This window comes from Gallus gallus, chromosome 4 (assembly GCF_016699485.2).
Source record: "Gallus gallus isolate bGalGal1 chromosome 4, bGalGal1.mat.broiler.GRCg7b, whole genome shotgun sequence".
Lineage (NCBI taxonomy): Eukaryota > Metazoa > Chordata > Aves > Galliformes > Phasianidae > Gallus > Gallus gallus.
In genome coordinates, this window is record NC_052535.1 from 35,730,068 (window position 1) to 35,752,255 (window position 22,188).

Genomic DNA, 22,188 nt, shown 5'->3' on the forward strand with positions numbered 1-22,188 from the left:
ATTGTTGCCTGAAGATGCTGAGGAGATTTAGCCTTTCCTAATGTACAAATATCTGCCCAGCTGCTCTCCTTTTTGGTGGGTCACTGGAGAAAAGAGAATGAGAATCCTTCTGGATCAAGATTAGGAAAGGGAGATTGTTTACCAGTTCAAACTGTGGGCAAAACAGTCTTGACTTGGAGAAATGTAATTTTATATACTGCCAATTAAAATAGACTTGTAAAGTGAGAAACAAAAAGGCCAAACATTAAGACACCACCTTTCCTGCTTTTGTTCTCCACCATGATCTCTCTCTGGTCTGCAGGCAAATATCTGCTCCAGTGCCTGGAGTACCTCCTCTGACCTTGATATTCTCTCCATTGTTTCTTTTTTTTTTTTTTTTTTCCCCCTCCTCTGCCTGCTCAGTTTTTTATATCCTTTCTTAAATATGGCAGCCTTTAGACCTCATAGTGGCATAGCCTTCTTAGCTGGAATAAAATTTGTCAGCTAGTTAAGAGCATAAAAACTGGAGACTGATGATTCAAAAATGAATGCTCCCTTACTATGCTGCATAATGCAATGTAATGTGTCTTTACTACTGCTGTGGTAGTAACACATTATTTTAAGACGGAACGTGGAAAATAGCATGCATTGCTTAAACTGACCATTTTATTACTCAGTACAAGCTAACTGGGATTTTGTGTGTGTGTGTGTGTGCAAGGCTTTTTAATAAGATCATTAGAGAATAGTGATAAGTTATAGAAATTACAGTATGTTTCGCATTACTGCTTGACTGAACAAAATCAAGAAAATAGCAAAATAGGTTATGAATTACAGCAACCTGCCTTGGTGTTCTCTTGAAAATACAGAGCTTCTCATTCAATCTTTCCCCTCACTAATCTGATCCATGATGTTGAACTGGAAATATGAATATTGCTTTTCATAACGAACATTATGAGTGATCTGTGAGCTCAAAACTCAGTTTTTAAGGTCTGGACCCAGATTTGATTTCAAGGACTGTTGATGAAGCTATTCTACAGCAGTCTTATCAACAGAATGAGACACTTTGTACACTTGCTGAGAAAGAAATGGGCTGAAAATATTCTATAGCTTTATCAGAAATGAAGCTTAAAATGTTATCTATAACGCAGCATAATGCTAACTAAATTAGTATTTCATAAAACAGTTTGATGGCACTTTTAATATACATCAAAAAGTACTTACATGGTTCTGCAAGTTGTCATGGGACTACTACAACATTTGAGTTATTTCTCTACATTTTTTCCCTCTTTTGCAAGGTTTCAGTACTGTTCTAGCATTTTGTGATTTGAGCAGTTTCAAAGAGCCCTTGCTGAGACCACAGCAATCTGGTGTCAGCAGCAGGGAGGCTGCCCTTAATTTTGCATTGTCTGTGAGTGCTGTGAAGCTCCAGCCTACCCAGGTCCCACAGCCCGTGGGACTCAAGGACTCTTCTTGGAGTAATTCCGACATTTGCCAGCCTTCTGCAAAAGCAGATATTGGCACAGTTCTCTCATGAATTCGCCCAGAAGTTTCAGCCAAATCAGTCTTAATTGAAAAGCACATGCAATACAAACAAAAACTGTGGGGCTAAAAATTGTTGGAGAGAATGAAGTGAAAGTGTTAGGATACCACCATTAACCACCAGGAATTCTCAGTCATTTCTCTCCATCTAATTTAATGGCTAGAGACTGTGCTCCAGGGCCCTGTGTAATTTGAAAAGGAGACAGTCAGATTCACAGCAGAATGTAACATCTCTTTCCAGCCTTGCAATATTTCTGAAATCTGAGAAATTTAAAACTCAACAAAAAGCCAAAATGAAAGGTATTCTTTGAAGGTTTTGTTGTGCTTTTGTTTTTAGCAGAACTTATAATACATTGCTTATCATGTAAATCTTCTACATTTCTGCATTTTAATACAGTTAATTTAATTGAGAGCAACCTCAAAGATTATCAACTTTCCTCCGTTCTTCCTGCTGTAAGCAACTCCCATTACCCTGGAATGTGACTGACTAAGCTAAGACTGTCACTGCTCAGATGACACATAGTTGTAGCAGTTCTTTCTAGCTTTAAAAACTTCTGTGGTGGCTAGGTATCCCTACCTTTATAGAATGAACAAAAGAGTGTGAAGAACTGACATACCTAGAGATATCTAATTTTAAAGACACTGTGATATGTCAAACAAGCCCCCATGACCTAAAGATTTAATATTTTCTTCAGGAAACTATGTTTTCATATAAGGCATGGCACAATGACTGCCTTGTGCTGTAAAATTAGAGAAGAGCACCAATTTTCACTGAAAGGGTGATTCCATATTTATATTGAGTCTAACAGACTGTTATGCTCTGCGTTATGCACAATCTTTGCTTGTTCCATTGCTGTCTGTGCTGAAGGAAAAGGAAGGAACAAAGACCAAGGAATTACAAGTCACTTGAATTTTGACCCAAGCCCAGCAAAATCAATTTGTTTCTTCCCTTTGTTTCCATAAGGATTGAAATAGGTTGTAAGAGAATAAGTAGCTTTGTGAATAGTTTTAAGAAAATTAAAATGCCTTTCTGTTACAAATTAATTAGCTTCAAGAACAACAACAGGAAATAATAGCTTTAAAAAAAAAAAAGTTTATATAGTCCCTAGGACTTAGTCTTCAAACTGGTTTGGATTTAAATACTATGTCATTACATTTTATTGTGATATTTTTCATAAGATCAAATAATGGGATCTGAATTGCAAAGGTTCAATTGGAGTTGCACCAACTTTCTGAAATTGCAGAAGGTTCTTTATAATTTCTCCAGCCTCTCCTTTAAGGGTTAGAATAAAACTTTCATATGACAAAACTCAAACCTCAGTCATTAGAAGAATCTTTTGAGATGTTTCTACTTGTATGTAGTATGCTCTAATGATCATATTCTTTCCATTGAAATTCATACTGCTTTTTCCGGCACGTGGTAATAGTATATTTTGTCAATACTGAAGCTTAATTTGAAGGGAAAGATAAGTCTTTCTGACTTGCTATGAGTCACTGCAGAACCACAGTTGCAAGATGAGATTCTCTTTTGAAATTTCCAATATACTAATATAGTTTTAAGGAGCCTTCTTTCCAGCAGGGACCTAATGTGCTCAGGAACTTCCTACACACTAAAGAATACAGAAATAACTCCCAATTTCTGAGGGCCTAATTCAGAGTTCTCTTGGGCCAATTTCTCATGTCCTTGTAGAAACTACTACATAAGAAACTACTAAGTTACATAGTTTAAAGGCTGACCATGAGCCTAAGCATTGCTTTAAGAACTTCGTATGACTGCACGTGGAAAATATAGATTAGAATCATTCTTTCATTCTGCTTTTTTTTATTATTATTATTTTTTATTTTTATTTTTATGTTAGTATGTGTAATAGTTGTTAGTGCTGGGTATGGAGCGCAGAAGTTACTTATTTCAGGCAGAAAAGCATTCCTGAATAAAAGAAGTAGTAGAAAATAGCTATGAATTTATATGAATCATTAGAAGAGTAGGATAAAAACATTTTTTTAATCAAATCTGCTCAGACCATTGATTGAGCTATACACCAGCTTCACAGGGCTGTTTGTCTTAAACGAGAAGGTTATCAAAAAATGAATAACTTAAATGTGTAGCACTGAAATAAGCCAGTAGGATTGTTTTGAACATAAATATGTAATAGATAGAAGAATAATGTATGGAATACATGTCGGTGTACAGTTGTTCCTAGCAGCCTCAGAAAACCATTCTACTTCCTTTTGTGCAGAGTTAAGAGACTAGAAATAAAAATGAGGATTGTAGAATTCTTCTGCCATGGCAATTTCCTCACTGCAGGGTGTCTGAGTTTCCATCATAATGTAGAATGCAGGAGGTGAGCAAGGATTTCCACTTGTCAATCTGTCTGAAAAACTCAAATACTACAACCAGGTACTTACTTATCTACCTTACTTTGATAAAAACATCTGTGTCTAAAATCTAAATGTATACATTTCGCTCCATATAATGGAGAGGGAAAATAATTTCTTATTTTCAAGCAATCTAATCTGCTATCTATGAAGGAAGGGATAATAAATTCTCACCTGATACTTTCAGGTGTTGGCAGCTCTCATATATCTCATTACCCAGAAGATATCAGAAACAGAAGAAGAAAAATAAAGAAGAAAATATTTTAAGCTTATCCTTTTAAGCCTCCAACCTTCAGTAAGAGATATATGCTTGACTACTGAAATAGATCTACTGAACAACTGCTCTCTGTAAACTGCTAGCATAAATGTGTACAAAAGACTTAAATCCTAGATAGGCTCTATTTCCAGGGATAAAATGTAGCTACAGCTACCATTCATCTTCTCTAGTTTTACATCACCATCTGCAATCATTTGTCTAAATTTTAAGATCTCCTCCCAGAAATCTACAGAGGAACAAACAAAAATTAATTATGAAAAAGGCTTTGTTTTTACATTCATGTGATGTCATTACATCACTTAATTATAAGCAATGCAGATAAGCAAAAAATCTAGCATCTTTACTCTCTAGATAAAAATATTGCAATAATGCAAAGTTGTAAAATTTTTGGAAAAACAGAACAAAGTAGTGATGCTGATTTATTTGTCCTATGTTGTTTAATGTGTCTGTGAATAACATTGGAGGTGATATATAAAATTCTGATATTTGAAATCAATCACATTTTAAAATTAACAAGTGCCTGCCAAACTATAACAGATGGAATTCAGGTATTGCAGTATAAGAGCATTAATAATACCATTATTTTTTCTTTGTGGTAACAAATGATAAACATTTTATTGGCTTTGTGAAAAAGCATGTATGTTTTTCAGAGAACAAAGAGGAGAGAACTGTGTTCTTCTGGACTGCAATCCAGAAAACCTGAGTCAATCCTGAGGTCAAAAGATCCTTTATGCAATTAGGAAATAATCAATTATTTCTTTAACTGTCATGTCCTATAAGCTTATAATTCTTCCTTTTCTCCCATGATTGGCACAAGAATAATTGTATTACTGTTTGTGAAGTAATCTTATAAAAAGGTGTAGTGATTGCATGAGTGGAGAAGTGAAATGAGGAAAAAAGTCAAATAGAAAATACCATCAAAGCTGAACTGCTGAAAGATGAGACACTGCAGTACTTTATTTCTGGTACCATCCTTGCAGCTGACATTTCCATAATATGGATAAGAATCTTTTATATCCTCCTATGGTAAATAGGTTCTCGAAGCAACATTTACTGAAGAATTTCATCTCTTAAATTTAATCATAAATTTTGTCTTTACATTTTCTTAATAAAACATAGAAAATATAAGAGCATAACGTATTTACAGCTAGTTCAAGAAAAACCCAACACCATGCAGAGTAATGTCCTACACCTGCTTTTGAATAAACGTAATCTCCCAGTGAAAGTCAATTGGACATTATGTTGAGATTATGTATGACCCATATAAACACCGTGTGAACGTGTCTTTTTAATGCAATATGTTTATGCTAGAAAGAAAATATAAAAGGTCATTAATATATTTTAGGTTTTGATTTTTTTTTTCATTATTTCCCTTAAGACAAGAAAATTTACTGTGGTGATGGCTTTCATTTTATAGCCTAATAGGACCTAAGAAAGGTGGATGCTTATGGCTTTATCATAGTGAAGCAGTTGTATATGAAATTGGGTAAATGCAACAGCAAAATGAACAGTTAGATGGTGATCTTACGGAACTGCAAAGCTAATAACTCCCACTGAAGTGGGAAGAGAAAGTTTAGCAACTACTTGCAGCTGCTTGCATGCTTTGACCTTCACAGAACTAGGAACAAAAGTCTCATAGAAGAACACAGCAAATCCAGAAGCCAGGCAGGCTGGGTGGAGGTGGCAGTGACATCACACTAGGAATGAAAGCGATAGTTGCAAGCAGGGACAACACCAGCTCTGAAGATATGTGGGTTCAGGGCCAAGTGCTGGTTGTGCATTTGTTAGCATTACAGCACAATACTTCTTGCACCCGGGAGCAGAGCTCAGGCAGAGGAGCAGATGGATGCCCACCAAATTTGTTTTCTTAACCCACTTTCCTTTAAGGTTTGTTCTCCTTACCTCTTCTTTGTCTGATAATTCTAGCTTCTTTTCTTGTGCCAGTAAAAGCCATTTGTATGATCACATAGGAAACTACTCTGGCATAAAAATAATTTCCCTGTAGAGAAACAGTTTTCAGCCACATCAGCTTCCTTGTCCAATCCACAGTATCACCACTCAAACATTAATGCTGGCACAAATGAGGAGTGGAGGAAAGATAACTGGGAGCCAGGCCACCCCACCCTAAAACAGCATGAAACATTTACTCTAAATTAAACAGTAAGTATGACACGCCAAGAAGCAAAACTTTTAATTGAAAACTTAGTACATTCTACACATGCACGAGGTTGTGTCACTTATTGTCTACCATAGTAGTAGTGATTTTTTTCTTGGTATCTTATTGTTCTCAAAAATATGGTTCTCATAATAGTACTTAACAGAGAACCCTGCGAACCCAGGGTAGAAGTTTAAATTGTGCTGTGTGTAAGTCCTACTCTGGTTTTCAGTATGATCTTGAGATGTCTATGATGCAGATATCCTACTTCCTCTGCATTTGAAACAGAAACAATAATCATCACAGTTAATCGTATCAGCGTACAGTCAGAATGCAGACACAGGTATTAAATATGGGGCATTTCTGAAATCGGCTTTGAAATATCATATATAGCTTTTGCTATAATTCACATTTAAAACGTCAGTAAGATAGAGGCATTATAGTTTTTTCTTTCTTTCTTTCTTTTTTTTTAAACACCCTCTCCCTTTTAAATTATCGTATTCTGGTGCTTCATTTTCTTGTCTTCCCCTGGCAGTATGTAAGCCCTGGAAATCACCTATTATTAGCAAATTCTTCTAATACTGACTAGTTATAGGATTTGCTGATACAGCACAAATGGGAAGTAGCACTTATTTTTCTTCTCTATGTCCTTTTGCAATTATTTTGTATGCTAAAATGTCAAGCTGTTGTTCCTTTCTACTAGTGATAGCTATAATTGTTAAGAATTAAATGAGAGGAGCTTAGTAAATTAACATATTTATTTTCTAAAGAGAAATAAATGAAGTATGTTAGGTCTTATTCATGGCATTTTGGTCTAGTTAGATGTAGTGTACTTTTTACTTAATTTCCACGCTGGCTATGTAAATCAAAAGTAGTCAGTTTCAGCCCATACATCATGTCAACTTTTCTTGCCATATTATGGGAGTATTACCTGTGCAATATATAGGTTTCATGAATGGGATATCTATGCTTTTATGAGTCCATATATACAAATCCAAGTATGTGCACATATATCTGTGCTAATTCTCTGTGTTTGTGAGCTTTGTTGCTGGCAGACTGTTTAAAAAATGTTTAATATCAAAAGCTTTGTGAGAGGAAGTAGAAATATTTTTCATGAAATAGGATCCTAAGTAATGATCATTATTTTTCTGTAAAATATATACTGTATCTTTACAGATAAAAAATCCGAGTTTATACAGTATATATATATATATATATTTAGTTTCCTTTATGTGGGCATATGAGTCTGCTTGATCTTACTTTAAGAAGATACTGTGAGACTTAAATCCTATTAAGATAAAGATTAGTAAATGTTACAAGGTAAAACAAATAAGAAAAGATTATATGTCCCTATCAGAGTCATCCTGGTTACTAATTTCAGTTATTATGTCTGTTGAATTTATAACATAAATTTTGTGAAATCTGATTTAAGGTTTAAGCAACGGTGCTCCATCTTGAAATGAAAGGTGTTAAATGTGGACTATTTTTCAGTTAAATAATTTCAGGAGTCAGGAGAATGTACATTTCTGCTGCTTAAAATCTTTTTCATTTTTGCATAGGCATGTGACATATTTTTCTTCCCATTTAAAGCTTTGTATCTGTGTTCATTCTAACATTCATCTTCAGATACTAGAAGGAGAGAGCTTTACTTTGCGCACAACAGCTGCTTCCTATCTATTTTCTAACGTGTTTTTAAAGGGCAGTGCTCTAAGAAGATCCTCCTTCTTCAGTTATCTCCTCCTTTTCTGGCACCTGTGGTCAAGTGCTTCAGAGCTTGGGGAATGAGTAGCTTGGCAGTCAGGAGTATTCAACAGTTCCTGTTGGCTTTTTTTTTTTTTTTTTTTTTTTTACTTACTGTCACTGTGACTGTTCAACAAATCAATTTTTCGAATAGCAGCAGCTGTTGCATGCTCCTCTTCCTTGTAGCTGCACCTGAAGGAAAAGGAGTAGGTGCAAAAAGAGAAGGGCAAGGAAGAGAAAGATGAGAAAGTAATGCTGCTTAAGCATGAATTTCCTCAAAGCAGAAAGATACTGTGCATACTGTACTGAAATAGCTGCTTGGTGGATGAAAAAAAAATGGGCTGTGTTGCAGGTTTAGGGCAATCAGGTTTGGTGATAGAGCTTCTTTATTTGGTCTCCTTCCCTACCACTGCAGCGCCTGGAAGTTTGCCTGCCAAGAGATGTCTAATTGTTTCTGCATGAAAAGCCACAAATCAGTAGCTATCCTGTTTGGCCTGCGGGGGTGAGCTGCTTTACTGGGCTCACTTTGTGTTGGTTATTTCATGTGGTAGGTAGCTGTTGGTATGCATCCTGCCACTCGCATCTTCCTAAGGTTAGTAGTGGCTCTGCATGCTATTGTTCAGCCAATTGCAGGGAAATGTGATTTCAGCACTATCCTGGCAGCAGTAAATTAGATATACGTTTGGATGTATATGCTCAGTTGTGCTCCAATGCCCGATACACTCATTATTTTTAGCCCTACTTAATCTGGAAATGTTCGTGAGTTAAGTTATTGAAATTTCTGCTTGATTTTCCTGAGAAAAGAGTGCTTTTTCAGCACACCCAGCAGCATAGGCATGAATAGCATCAGTACACCTGTTTTTACTTCAGGATGCTCTCCTTAGCCTGTTTCAGTAGCTGAGGAAGACCTTAGTTTGGGACCAAAGCAAGGAACTACCAAACTAGTGAATAAGCATCTTCCAGCCCATAACCCAGATTCAGTCTGAGAGACTGAAAGGTAGATGGCATGCAGTAATGACACCTGGAGGCAGCAGAGCAGAAACATGCCCTGAATTATAATGGTATTCCCTGTTTCCTGCAAGGCTTATGTAAGTGATAGGAGAGGATTGCTAATGGCTGAGAGGCAAGAATTTAAAGTAGATAGGAGCAGTGTGTAATATAAGCTCTCCTAAATAATGATCACCTAGGATGCACTGCAAGCACAGCCTACATAGCTTCCTTCAAATGTGCTCTTGGGTTAGTTAGGGGAGTCCCTTGTGTGTGCTTTGTAAGCTTTTATGAGTTTATGGATGTCAGTCTAATCTGAGGCTATCTTTTATCAACCCCCAGAGTGTCTGTGTGTGTGCACATTGTCTTTCTTCATGAATTTCAAACATTACCCATCTTTTATCTTTCAGTGAATTGGCATGCCTGGTATGCTGCCCAAGGCAGCTTCGTTGTCTGTGTGCAGTATTTTGTTGTCCTTATCCAGCTTTCTTAAGTATGGTGCCTTTTTAGCTACCTTAGCGAATTTTTAGTCAGTTGAAGGGTTGAGGCTTCTCAACCAAAAAGGCAAGTCTTTTGACTCTGGATTATTTATAGGTAAACCACAGTTTTTTAATTTGTTTTGGCTGATGGGGAAAAACACTGAGAACGTTTATGACACTCATAGCACTGACAGAATTAAGAAATTCTGCCTAATGGTGATTTGAGCTTACAACAGGAAGTCTGATGGTCAGATCGGAGATCTCTGCTCAAGAGAGACCTGGACTACCTGTTTCTGGACTGGCATGGCAGCAAGCCAGTGGGGATGATCAAATACTTCAACTCAAGGAGAAATTTGTTTTCCTTGTCAGATTTAGCTGTAAACTCTCCCACTTCTATTTAGGACCAATGCACAGGGTGAACTGAGATGCAGTCCTGGCTGTGGGATGTAAATAAAACAAGGAAGTAGAAAGTGAGCCTCAGGCTTGATGTGTATGTAACTTCCTACACCCCACCCCAAGCCTTTTGTTTTTTACTTATCCTCTTATCTCAATCTCTATTACTGGCAAAATACCTTGTAATTCTAAAATGTTTCTTTGATATTCAGCTCTAGCCAATCAGTATTCATCTTGCAAGACTGCTAATCAGGTTAAATATTTCTTTTTTCAATGTATTAAGAAATCTTTTTGCAGAAAAGTGTTTTTGAATGTGTTTTGTTGGTTAGGAGTTATACAAAAAAAAAATGTACACCTTTAATTTAGGTGGACAGAGGAATAAAAGATTGCCATCACAAAAGCACATGGTAGTCAAACAAGAAAAAAACATACCCTACTGGTCCTGCACAATAAAATCAGTGGAAATTTTGCTAGTGGGTTGAATGGGATAGTGATTTCACTTAAACATTTCAAACTTCAGGGATTCCAGTGACATTATGCTTAATAAAATAGGATGGCAAACAGTGAAGTTAATGGCTGAGTTGATGTTTAGCTGAAAAAAAAATCTTAAAACTTGGCTACTTTTGCAGCTATTATGCAGAAACTGGTAAGTCAGCATTACAACGTGAAGTTATATCTGAAAAAATGTTTAAATGTAAGTTAGTAAATCATCCTCTATTACATTTCTTTAAATGAGAGACCAATGGTAAAGGCAATAAGGAAAAGAAAATGTAAATTATCACATTTGTGATGAAAGGGTATGCTGCAACAGGAAGTCGTAAATGCTTTCCTGTGTGCATTGTTCAAAATATAGAAAGTATAATATGAAATATGATCTTGCTAACCTTCCTTTACACTAGACAATAACAAAGCAAAAAATAGATAACGGTAATTCAAAGTTTTTGCCATTGTTTTTTTTTTAAATTTCAGTTCTCCTGTAAAGAAAGGCAAAATAAGAAATTTCAGTGGCTGCTTATTTATGTTTGCTTTTTAACTTTTTTCTTTTTCTTTGCAGTGTTTGTGTAATATGATTTTGATGAGGATAATAAAGAGCTGAAATGCTGAATAATTTGAAATATCCACACTAGTAGTTTTTATATTTCCAGGAAATAAAGATAAAATAGAAAAAGCTTATTTTCCAAGCAACATCATCTTTGTACTGCAACATTTCTGTGACGTGTTGGGTTCTTTGTCATTTTATTTGTTTTAGTGGGCTCCTTGTGGCAATGTGTCCTGTAAAATCATTTGCAAAAGAGAATAAGATCTTCCCATATTAGAAAACAGAGTCTATAAACACCAATTTCATACTGATGAAGTCAACATATTCTTGGTCCAGTAGAAGGAAGAAAATTTAAAAAAGAAGGGGGGAATTATTTTTAGGTGTTGTCTTTGAGTTTGAATTACTGGTGTTGAATTATTCACTTGTTTTGCACTGTTCTAAGAGAATCCTGTTTGTTCTTTCCCTATTTCTATGATTGTCAATTCCTAAAAGTATTAGACATGAAATGATTCACTCAGCTTAGTTGTAGGTGTCATTTTTTCTGTTCTGGGTGAAATCGGACTAACTGAACATTGTCCTGTAGTGCAGTTGATCTTTTTTTCCCCTGACTTAGCAATATCAGTATAATTCTGGATTAGGAATGCTTCATCCTATCATAGGAGCCTAAACAGTTTCTGCATGATGTTGGAAACACTGAATTTGACTAGTTAAGGATAGGGGTTCTTTTCAGGTATGTTATCATGGTTTTGTCTAACCACAAGAACGTGCTGTGGACATTTATTTTAGGAATACAAGAGATCTGGCTACTCTGAGGTATTTTATTCCTTGAACAGGTGCCCTTATGTGTATAATTTTCTTTCTCTTCAGGGATGTCTTGCTGTCAGTAATTTTATAATAAAAATAGTCAAGTCAATTAAAGGATAATTAGAATTTCTTCTCTTGTCAGCAGGATACAATTTACCCCTTTTTTTAGTCCTTTGATTTCTCCTTTGCAGACTGTATGTTGAGCTGAGGAATGGTGTCACTGATTAACATAGCAGTAGCTGAACATCATTTGACAATATATGCAATTTACTCATTGTTCTTAGAAGTTGAGCCCTTATTGCTGTCAAAAGTAAGGTTGCTAATTTATGGAACTCAATGGAATTTTTTTTTTAAGAAATTTTTGTTAAGTGATGTAATAAGGTATTAGCTAAGTTCAATTCATCTTTTTTGTTGTGGGTTTTTTTTTTTTTTTTTTTTTGATGGAATTTCTGGAACTATAGGAAATCACAGCAGCATGGACTCATAGAACAGTTTGGGTTGGAAGGGACCTTGAAGATCATCTTGTTCCAACCCCCTGCTATAGGCAGGGACACCTCTCACTAGACGAGGTTGCTCAAAGCCCCATCCAGCCTGGCCTTGAATGCTTCTAGGGAGGGGGCATCCACAACGTCACTAGGCAACCTGTTCCAGTGTCTCACCACCTCACAGTAAATAATTTCTTCAGTAAATAATATCTAGTTCAAATCTAGTTTGTAAATTTAAACTCTTCTAGTTTAAATCTGTTTCCCTTTGTCCTACTGCTACATGGCCTTGTAGAAATTCCCTCCCCAGCTTTCCTGTAGGCCTCCTTCAGGTACTGGAAGGCCCACCTGGAGCCTTCTCTACTACAGGCTGAAGATCCCCAGTAAACTCAGCCTGTCCTCATAGGGGAGGTGCTCCAGCCCTCTGATCGTCTTCATGGCCCTCCTCTGGCCCTGCTCCCTCCAGTAGCTCGATATCCTTGTGTTGGGCACCCCAGAACTGTACACAGTACTGCAGGTGGAGTCTCTTGAGAACAGAAAAGTGGGGCAGAATCACCTCCCAAGTCATATTAGGTGGTATTAAGATAGGAAAATAAATAACCATATAAAAATGAACTTAAGTTCATACCAAAAAACTAAACTTGTATATAATAGAAGTTAGTTGTCAAAAGTAATTGCCACCTACTAATCAGTTTTAATTCAGATGACCTACAGGTGTGATAATCAGGTTTTAGTGACCTAGAGATTCAGCTAGACCTGAGATTAGAAATGGACTTAACAGTTTTCAGGCAAGCTCATCATAGAAAAATAGATAAGGCTCAAGGTGGAGATCTTGGAACAACTTATTTTGTCTACATGGCATATCAAATGCTGTGCAGAAGTACTAGTTCAGCTTGCAAAGCCAGAACAATGTGTTAGCACAGCAATAAATGTCAGCTGCATAGTGCTATCTTTCAGAAGGGCTAATTAGCGCTTGTGCAGTTTTCCTGCTTGTAATTCCAGAGCAAGCTCTCTTAGTATTTCCTCAGGACCTTTGTGCCATACTTCACTGCTCATATTGCATGAAATATGGTCTCTGGAAGTGACCCATTGTTCCCTTGGATCCACTTTTCCTTTTGCTAACCATTCATTTAGGTTTCAGTTATGCAAAAGGATCTCAAGTGTAGGTACCTGTGACTTTCTATGCCACTGTAACTAAAAGCATGGCACAAGTGGCCCTTAATTCTTGGGCTGCACAGAGACAGTGAGACCCAAAATGCTATGTGAACATGGGGTCAATCTAGTCTCATTGAATGGAACCTGGAAAGTCCACAAGCAACTTTGTCTCCTTAGTCTAGATTCTACCGCCTATAATCAAAAGTACGTGTATGACAAGAGCTCAACAAAGATAGTTTCTTAACCACTAGCTGCAATAGCTGTGGCTACCCAAAGAAGCTGAGGGGGTTGGTGGATATCAGTAAAGAAGATGTCCCAGAAGTGAATTCCTGGGTGAGTTCAAAAGAAACAGAGGTCACATGAGAGTTGCTGGAAGTGGGGAGCTGATCTGTACTAAACACAGGATGTTTCCCCAGTTAGGGATTTGCAGCTTTCCTCACCCTTCTGTTTCCGCGCCCATGGTGTGAAAAGTCCATGTACTAAAAACTACCTCCTTGGGACCGACTTTTTGATTTTGAGGATGTCTTAGGTAAACACTCGGTAAAATAAATTTTGTTACCTCATAGTATATACTTCTGTTCTATAGTCATGTTGTTGAAACATCCTCAATATTAATTTCATTTTCATTAGCATTTTTATTGCTATAAGAATCCTAAGCCCTATATTATGATAAAGGGGTACTCAGTATCTAAATGATTTTTATTCTTTGTGGAAGAACATGACTACAGTAGTGTATGGCTCCAAAGTTCCAAATGTTTAATTTGAAAGGCATTGTAAACAGCTGTAGTATGCAAAATTTTCTATTAGCTTTAGTAATGAATTTTTTAGTTAGCCCTAGAAATGCAGTATTGAGAATGCGGAGTAGCAATTTACTGCACATTAATTGGAAATTCTTCACTATTTTCTTCCTGCTTTATAAGGCAATTACACTTTGTTGCCTTAACTGTGTTTTATTAGTTACACAAAATAAATTTTTCAAGGATACTTCTATGCATTGAAAAGATGAATATCTTAATTCAGCCCTCTGCAGGCTACTTGTACTATTGTCACCGTCAAGAAATCTTTACAGGACATTAGCTGAACGCTCTGGGTCACTGGTATTCAGCTGGACTGATGATTAAAAGGGCATCACAGGAAAGCAACATGAATTTTAGCATCTACATTGTTGCTTTCAGTAACTAAATAAAGATGCTGCAGAAAGCTGAAAGGGAGAAAGAGCAATGTTTTTGATTTATGTTGCCTGCACTAGTTCTGTAAGTGATGGCAGCAGAGCTTGCAAGTTGATCAGCAGCTGTTTCTTGCCCATAACCTGTTGATACTGATCCATGCCTTATTTTGATACATTGGGCTTTGTTTATTTCATGCATCACATTGCCAGAAGACAGAATTCGTTGATCAATAGGTTCAAATTTAGGTTGTAAAAGCTACTCTTATGGTCCAGGTGCTGCTGAAATCAATATGAAAGAGTGCTTTTAAGAGGCTTGAATGAGGAACAGTTACCTGCCGTAAGAAAATTGCATTTTGTATTGGATCATTTGTAGGCTGGAAACTGTGAGCACAATAGTGAGGAGGTGGAGGAATTAAGGAGCTGACATAGTGACAGATGTGGCATACCAAAGTACGGAATTAACCTGTGTTTTGGTAAATTAGATCTGCACTTACATAAACTGTCAGAACTCTGAAAGGCATCTGAAGGGATATAAATTCAAAAGCATCGTGCAGGGCTTCATCCTTTTGAGGACCGCAGCACCTTTTCTTTGTTGTTGTCAATTCGTGGCTTCTTTATGTTACTATATGTTTTAGAAATTTGGGGCTAGGCTGGGAATGGAGACAGCTCTTCAAAAGGTGCTGAAGTCCAGCTGAGACCTGACAAGGGACAAGCAAGCTCTACTATGCTATGTAGTTCATGTTACATTTTGTATTCCTTATGTACTCACAAACACAAAAGAAGGAAGTGGTAGAAATCTTTAGGGAGTCCAGAAAGTCTTCAGGCTTCTGTCACAATAATTACTCTCTTCGGAGTGCACTTCCTTTAACACCTCTGAAAGCAAAAATCCTTTGGGGTGGTAAAACCTTGTTCTTCAAACACAGTGTTGTTAGTTGTTTGTCAGGATACATGCGTACACTGGTGAGAGAGTGTTTTGCTTGGTTTTACTCTCTATGCCAGCTGTCAGAAAGATATATTTAAGAAAGTTGCTCTACTTGGAAGAATTACATTATAGGCATTTAAGACTCTCAGTTGCCTCCGGGCATAGGCATCTTAAAAATCTGTACCTTTTGGGGGGTGTTTTTGTAATTCATGTCTTCTGCTGTCATTTTATGTCAGTCCTTTATCACATGATAGTCAGCAGTAGTATCCATTTTCAAATGTCCTGCAGCAACATTGTCTTGTTGTTAACTCTTGTCGTATTTCACTCATTGGATCTGAAAATGGAAAGTGATTAATGGCAGCAGTGTTTTTTTAATATGTCCCATTCTGAACCTTTCTATAGGAGCAGTCAATTTTCATTACTTGAAAGTGAGCTGCTGAATGTTGTTCTTTTTTTTAATCTTAATATTAGAAAAAGTTTGTGAGAATGACATTCACATAGAGTAATCCTGAGAACCATTTATGAAACAAACATTTTAAGCAGCACATTAAGTTACAGGTTTCGGTTCAGTCTGCATAGATTTAGCACCAATGTGAAATAAAACCTAAAATACTTAGATTTTTCTCATATAAATGTACCCTAATGAATGGCTGATCATGATGCTGATCTACCAAAATTTTATCTTTTATTTATTGATTGATTGATTGATTGAGAAATAGGTTCTGTTTGGTTTTGAAAAATAGACTCCCTTAGCAAGAAAGCATGATTTTTGTTTTGTTTTGTTTTGTATATCTGATCAGGAAATTCAGATCCAGATGTTTTATACTCTTAAGACAATTTTTAATCTTGGCTTACTTAAAACATTAAAGGAGGCATTTTTTCCCTCCGCTCCAAAAGTAATCTCTCATGTTTTATTATGTTGTCCCACAGTGTCAGAGGCCAATGTTGGTAACAAGGCAGGCTCTTGTACATCACTGGCAGAAATGCATAGCTAATAGTGGAAACTATATTGAGAAAAGAGTGTTTTGTAGCAGAGAATTTGCTCTATCAAAAATACAATTGTGTTATTGTGCTCTTTGTAACTGTTGTAGTTTTCACGCAGATAAATGAGGCATTGCTTTTAAAGTGACATATGTATTCAAAATACATTATGTTTGAAAGAAATTTCATGGCTGCATTTCACAGACTCATAGAATCACTAAAGTTGGAAAAGATCGCCAAGGTAATCTAGTTTAACAGTCCACCCACCGCCAATATTTCCCCACTAAACCTTGTCCCTTAGTACCACATCTAAACGTTTCCAGAAAACCTCCGGGGATAGTGACTTGACCACCTCTCTGAAAAGCTCATTTCAGCAGCTGACCACTCTTTTGGAAAAATTTTTCCTAATATCCAACCTGAACTTCCCCTAGCACAGCTTAAGGCTATTCCCTCTAGTTCTGTCGCTACTTACACGGGAGAACAGGCCGACCCCCACCTCTCCAGAACCTCCTTTGAGGTAGTTGTAGAGAGCTATAAGGTGTCTCCTAAGCCTCCTCTTCTCCAGACTGAATGATCTCACTTCCCTCAGCCGCTCCTCATAAGACTTGTGCTCCAGACCCTTCACTGCTTCGTTGACCTCCTGTACATTCTTCAGGGCCTTGATGTCTTTCTTGTAGTGAGGGGCCCAAAACTGAACCCAGTACTCAAGGTCCAGCTTCACCAGTGCTGAGTGCAGAGGGGTGATCACCTCCCAGGTCCTGCTGGCAACACTATTTCTGATACAAGCCAGGATGCCACTGGCCTTCTTGGCTACCTTAGCACACTGCTAGCTCATGCTCAGCTGAATCAACCAATGCTCCAGGGCCTGTTTCCTTTACACAGTCTTCGAGCCACTCTGCCCCAAGCCTGTAGCGTTGCCTGGGGTTGTTGTGGCCAAAGTGCAGGACGTGGCACTTGTTCTTGTTGAACTCCATCCCGCTGGCCTCAGCCCAGTGAGCCAGACTGTCCTGATTTCTCTGTAGGGCCTTCCTACTCCCAGGTAGATTAATGCTTTGTCCCAACTTGGTGTCATCTGCAAACTTACTGGGGAACAGCCCATTTCCTGAGCTTTTAGGTAGATCACAGGGTGGCATGTGAGGATCTCTGGGGCAGAAAAGCTGGTGATTCTAGCTGAGCTACTGAAAAATGAAAGGGAGAGTGATGAATGGATTTTTTTGCCTCAGCAATCACCAGCTGGCAAATCAGCTTCTTGGAGCACTGCCAAGCAGCAGTTTACAACAACCCTGCAGCTGCTCTAAGCTAGGCTAGAACACAACTGGCATGAAGCCACCTTCAGTTTTGGACAAGGATTCAGCCATCAAATTGGCAAACAGATGTGCTAGGATTGTGCCTTTGCTTGCTCATGTCTAACCCTTATAGAAAGCAGTTGGTACCTACGAGTTCAATGCAGAGAATTTTGCATGAAATTTTTACAGGATAAATAGGTTAAAAATAAAAGCTCAAGTTTTTCTGAAGTATTGTTATTGTTGGTGCTGCATATCTGTTTTCTACTATTCTGCGTGTCTTTCTGGGATACTTTTATTATTCTGAACAATTTTAAAATGGACCAGCAAGAAAAGTTGGACTAAGCATTTTCAAGCAGCAAATTAAAATGCAATCATTCTGAACTGTATATACTGTAGTTTTCATATACATGTTTCAATTATAGTAAAGGAAAATTTGCAAGAAGTTCAAAGCAGGATTGGATGTCAGTGCATGCTTTTTCTGTCTTTTTTTTTTTTTTTTTTTGACCGAGAAAAGTATTATTCTTGGAGAGAGGTGAGGATTTTTTTGTTGATTTTTGACTCCTCACAGACCACTGTTCTCTCTTTTCCTTACCAGATGCTGTTCTTCAGTAATTTATCATGAATGACAAGGCAAATGCTTTTTGGCAATGTTTCTATTAAATTCTCTCAATTCCGTGGCTAGCTATACATCTGACAGCAGGATTCTGCCATTTTTTGTTGACCACCTATTTTGTATTTTTGGAGACAGAGCCAAAACAATGTCTTGAAGTGTTGTAGTATATTGTAAATTTCTTATGATTTAGTTGAATTGGCTGTCAATTTGTCACCACCTGATATTTGTTTAATTGATTAATATGAGAGAAATTTCAGCTTGAAACTTCACAAAACTGAGAAAGACTTTCCCTCACCATGTGTATATATTAAACATTTATTGGTACATACTGACTGTCACACACACATACATACAGCAGCCAAAAACCTGAAGCCAATATTTTGGCAACTTACAAATCCAGCATGTGTTTTCTGAAATGAAAATATGTCATCCAGAACAACACTTTTGGAGGAAAGAAACACCACAGTGTCAAATAATCACAATAGGGCATTTAATTCAGATCAAATTAGAATAACATTATGAAAAATATTATAATCATACATTGTACCTTTTGCTGGTACTCAGGCAAAAAAATATGCCTTTTCTGGACATGTTCTTCACCCCTAGTTTTCAAAGCCAGTTGATTGTTCTCTATTAATTTTAAAATGTATTGGCATTGGTATAACTCATAAAACTTTTTTCCTACATTCCTGTTAAAAATTATTGTTCTGTTTCAAGGGATGAAAATAACTGTTAAGCCATTCTTAAGATGACAAGATATCATTTCTAAGACCTCCAACAGTTATCTAGCCTCTGTATCCAAGAGTACAGCCATCAGATGCAAATGCTTAAACTGATTATTCATGGCTCACGTTGACTGAGTAATGTAGCTGAAAGAAAGCAGGAAGAAGTATAGTTGCTGATTAAATGGATAAGATATGCTTTCACAGGCACTTTAATAGTAGCTGTAAGAAGAGAAGCACTTAATTTCTAGACTTTTTCCTGGGCAATGTACAACACAATGAGAACTCTGAAGCGTTCTTGCTAAAGATCTTACTGAAGATCACTGTGCAATACTAGTGTCAATTTTCTTTTCTGTGTTGGAGTAAGATTGTGATTTGTCTTAAATGTATATTATTTGGTTTTCCATCTGCTTAATTTCAATTTAAAAAAAATAAAACCAAAAATATTTGAAGCAAATAATGAAACAAAGTATCAATAAGCACAGAGAAGAAAACAAGATGAACAAGAGCCAACATTGATAACAAATCAAATGAATTGCCAAACCAATCTAATTTAATTCAACAGGACGGTTGCAGGCCTTCTGGCTAGAAAACAAAAAATAGCTGTAGTTGACAGACTTCTTGCTTTTAGTCAGGCTTTTGACATTGTTTTATAAACCTACTATGCAGACTAAATGAAACAAATATAGAACAAAATGGAGAACTATTATTGGATATTACTTACCCAATGTTAGGCTATAGCCCAACAGAAGGCTACAATAAGTAGGGTTTTATGGTATGGACTAGATAAAAATTTTATTACATTTACAGGTGGCATGAAGTTGGGCAGGGTAGAAAACATGTTAATGAATAAAACCAGCATACAGAATGATATATTGGAGAAAACATCAGAGTGAGAAATGATGAAATGCAACAGAGACAAAGGAAAAATTATGGCTATGTGATGACAATCAGCTGAACAACTTTGTAATAATTTTATATGTAAAAGTCTTGGAATTGTTGTGGCTTGCCAGATCAGGGGATTACTTTACATGCTGTACTCTTGAACCATCTACTTCAAGAAAAAATGTGGAATTACTGAAAATAAGTAATTGCTATAGTGAAGGCAAGTGAGGGTGACTCAGATCTAGAAGACAAAAATGAAATATCAATATAATATTTTAAATTCTAGAGGAGAGAAGAGCAAGACAGCATTCTTCAAAGACATAAATAGTTATTCAAAGATGAATTAGTAACTCTTTTTTCATTTCCATGATAGAGGGAAATAGAAGGAATAGACTTGCAGTCAGAATGATTTTGTTTAGACATTAAGAATACCTTTCTTAAATGTAAGGATAATGTTGTGGAAAAGGATATCTGAGAGAAAAGTAGAGATTATATTGATGATATTTTTTACCAGCTACTTAATAAATAAATAAATCAAGAACAATATGGAGTTAAGCTGTTCCTAGCCACAAGTGTAGAACAGTCTAGATGTCCCATTGTGAATTTCTTCTGAGTTCTGTGATACATAAGTATGCTAACATATGTTTCCTATTTCTCACCACTATGATTACTCCTGTGTCATAGCAGATTCATTCCATTGGGGAATAATTTAAATAATTTCATTACAGGAGTAGCTCCTAAAGGTTTTATTTGTTTGTTTTATTATTGAAGAAGTTCAGTTGTCAGTTGTCAGAATGTGAAAGGAAATATTGTTTAATAAAAGGTTCAACCAATATTCAAGAATACGAACGTCCAACATCTTTAATCCTTTACTTTCATTAAATACATTTATTAGCTGTAAGGGCAGACTTAGACACATTGGTGTTTTTACGATTTGTGTAACTGTTGTGGAATGGACCAACAATTTTTCAGTTGACAAAAGGCATTGGCTGACATATGGTAACTTCAGAAACACTCTCTTACTGCAAGTGTATGTATTTTTTGGCAGGGCATTGAATTTGAATCTCTTGTCCCAGTAGGAAGATTAAAAAATAAAAAGTAATTAAAAAAAAGAGTTATTGAACTTAGGTTTCCCCAGGAACAATTCCCTAGGAATTAAAGTGAATTTCATCTCAACATCTGTGTGCTTCAGGCAAGAAAATCTAAGCAATACTTTTCAGTAGTGTTCTACTCCCATTTTTTAGTCTGGACACTATCAGTATTGATTTAAATGGAAAAACGTATTGCCAGTATTGGTCTTTCTCAAAAATGCTGTCTCTGATGTCTAAAACGTACAGCAGTACTTGTATTGAGGCCTACATTTGAATCTGTTTTGAAGAAGGTCTATTAGCATGACTATACAATTAAATAAAACAAAAAGGTTATAAGCCATTAATGTTGATTCGTATCATTCTTCTGCACTGCTTAAAAAAGAAATGCATGTAGAGTGGTATAGGTTGTCCTGAAACAATATATAAGTTTCATGGAAGCATCCTGAAATACTTCTTTTAGCAAAATATTGTTGTAATGATTGGGAGTATTTTTGATTCTCTCAGCTTTGTTCTCCAGTGACTGAGCCCATATAGCAATGTAAACGTCAAGAAGCTGCTATTGTACTTTCAGACTGCTGTTGCATAAAGCCTGTATATTGTAATATTTTTTTTTCCATATTAATAGTACAACTTGGTGGTTTTGTCAGTAAGTGTGGCAGGAATAAAACAAGGGAAAATACATATTCCAAAATAGCTTAGAAAATAAAGTACAATTGATACTGTTATTAGAATCTATCCTCACATAACTGCAGAGATAACAGATTTTAAGTAGCTTACATCAACAATTTTTGAAACTCGTTTAAACACAGCTTCCAACTATTTAAACTTTACTGAGCAAATTGATGTCATATATACTTTGCAAAAATTTATAGAGAGATGAAGCTTTCTTATGAAGCCACGTAGGCTCAAAGTTCAGGTTCCTTCAGGCACTAGACTTCTGAACATTCATGGCTTCACTACCACAATACCTCAGCCAGAAACATATCTCCTTGTGAAATTACCTATTACAGTCATGGAACAGGAAAAATCATGCTTCAACTCTACTAATGTTTTCCCGTCTACAATTTACTTTAGACTCTGAGAATATGTACGAACTAAATGCATGAGAGAATAAT

At 36.5% G+C, this 22,188-nt stretch overlaps 1 protein-coding gene across 3 annotated transcripts in view; it reads left to right on the forward strand.

Annotated features, from left to right (window-relative positions):
- Positions 1–22,188, forward strand: part of CCSER1 (coiled-coil serine rich protein 1) — a 624,313-nt gene that overhangs the window by 592,165 nt on the left and 9,960 nt on the right. The gene's annotated exons all lie outside the window — the stretch shown is intronic.